We start from the raw sequence: 2,703 nt of genomic DNA on the forward strand, positions 1-2,703 counted from the left end.
AATCTGAGTTAACTTGATAGTCAATTTTGACTAATAATGATTGTAATTTCTTCACTTTACTATTGTTTTGAATGAAATAACGAAGAAATTAACATCTTTGCAATTTTTTATTAGCAGAAGTCAAAAGAAGAAGAATTCAAGTGCTTTAGAGGAAAATTGATGCAAGAATTGAAGAAGAGTTGGAAGAATTGGACAGCTCGCTCAGCGTGTAATCCAAGCTCAGTGCGCACTCTCGCTTAGCAGGCAAGTTCAAGCTTAGCGCACAGTCTCGCTCAGCGTGCAACCCAGGCTTAGCACGAGAAGGCCCACGAGGAAGCCCGAAGGCACGCTTAGCGCTAAGTCAACATGAAAAGTAAGCTACCTTAGGCTTATAAAAAAAGTAGGAAGCAGAAGAAAAAGATACGTTGTGTCTCAGAGCTCTCTAGTGAAGAAATCCAAAGTCTGAGTCTTTCCCTTAGTGGAAACCCTCTTTCTTAGCCAGTCTCCCTTTTTCTTGCTATTAGTCATCTAGTCCCTTCTTTTATTAGTCCTGAAGTGTAAAGTCTCTGATGACTATGAGAAGCTAAACCCCTTTTGTTGGGAGTCTAGAGGCCAAACTTTGGTAATGTAATTCTTTCCCATTATCTATTTAATGCAATTCTATTTCTATTATTCTTCTTTGTGCTTTTCTATTATTATGGTTTGATCATCCATATAATTTTTAGAGGGTAATGCATCGAAAAATGGTTATTTTCTAAAGAACCAGGGAAGGGTATCTAAATAAATTCATTGCTAGAAATAAATTGACATTTGTTTTCCCAAGAATTTTTGCATCTCTTATCTTAATGTAATTTGTTCTTTTTATCTCTGCAAAGAAATTTGGGGGAAAAAGGATAAATATACTAGGTTCTTCATGTGGGAAACCAAAGATAAAGTAATTAGATGTGGGTGGAAATAGGAATTTCATTAGATAGAAAAAATCTTTTACATTACATTATAAGTAGTTTTGACATACTAGGTTCCCAACATTATCACATTCTGAAGTCATCTTTTTACCTTTAAATTATTGTTTACTTCTCTTGTTATCTTTTTCTTTTACCCCCAATTTTCACACTCACAATTCTTTATCTTTTCTTCTTCTATTTTTTTCTCATTGTTTAATAATTGAACTTACATAACTTAAATACAATCAAAGTCCCTGTACATTCGACACTTGAACTTTCATTTTAATTTTTATTATTTGTGATAAAATTAGTACACTTGTCAATAAGTTAATAGAAATATAATTAGTTAAATTTTACAAAAATTATTTTAAAAGTCATACTTAACCTGCTTTCTTTTTCAACTGGTCGACGATATAAATACTTTTACATGATATAGTAATTAATCACAAAAGGTAATTAGCTTATTATTTTTTTGCCATGTATGCTGGATGTGTGTGTTTTATTGTTAACCTAAAAATGTATTATTAAATAACAATGAGGGTTGGATTTAGTTAGTCTTTGAGAACATGGTGAACTAAAGTTCAAATTTACTGTTAGAAAATGTCACATTTAACGTTTAACAATGTCTCACAAAAAATTACCGATAAAAGAGGATACTTATATATGAAGAAAAAAATATTTTGAATATGTGTCACTACTACAAATATTGCCTTTTACATCACCTGTGCTACGACGGTTATTTAGATAACCGATTTAAATAGTGACGCGATGGCATTTTTGCAATTATTTTGAAAAAAATTACATTTTACGACATACATTTTACTACTACAAATGTTATATTATATAAACTTTACGACGGGTTTTAGTGTAAAACCGTCGTAGTTGGGTTAAAAAAAAAAACCAAGCCCGTTAAAACCTTCCCCTCTTCGTTACTGAACCCTAGCCCCTCTTTCCTGTTCTGTGAGTGAGCACATTGACAGAAGCAACGTAGCCCTTCGCTGTTCTTCCATTCGATCAACCCGACGATGCACGTGGATGACTCTTCTTACGGCTCAAAGTTCCTTTGAATCAGGGAGTTCGTGAAGAGCAAGGCTTTCTCTTCGTTTTTGCCTCTTCGTTTTTGTTCTGCAGCATTCTACAACCATTTCTGGCAGCCTTTTATTCCACTAATGGTCAGAATAGCTTAGTATGTAATCTTTTTTTTAGTCATGGTACTTTTGTCATACATGGGATATAATTTTAATAGGTGATATTTGGTTTTATGTTGTGCATGCAGGTGCTTTAATTGGTGGGAACAAAGCTACAAGGCATAATAACAGATATGTGTTTGGATAGTCATGACAAATCCCATACGATCAAAGGAACTTTGCTTGTGAGGCCTAGTGACCACTTTTTCTGGTTTGGATAATTGGATGTCCCAAGCTGCTACTTCATCTTATTAGCTTCATATTGTTTCAGGTTATTCTTTAACACCGTACAATTCTTGATTCTTATACTTGGAAAACATGTATTTAAACTCATTATTAGAGTATTTTGCATCATGCAGAATTTCTTTCAACTAGCATTTTTCACATGGACTTCGGTAAGTTCCCTATTTTATTCGCTTGGAAAATAACAATAATAAAAAAATTGGCAAATTTGTGTTCTGAAAATATTGTTTTTAAGAAAAAAACGAGATCGAAAATAAAGAAAATTAAGAGAGAATGTATTAAAGTAGAATGAAAATACTGTATAGCCAGAGCCTTTTTTTTTGTCAATTTTTTTCTTCCACAATGAGTTA

This window comes from Glycine soja, chromosome 15 (genome assembly GCF_004193775.1).
Source record: "Glycine soja cultivar W05 chromosome 15, ASM419377v2, whole genome shotgun sequence".
Classification (NCBI taxonomy): domain Eukaryota; kingdom Viridiplantae; phylum Streptophyta; class Magnoliopsida; order Fabales; family Fabaceae; genus Glycine; species Glycine soja.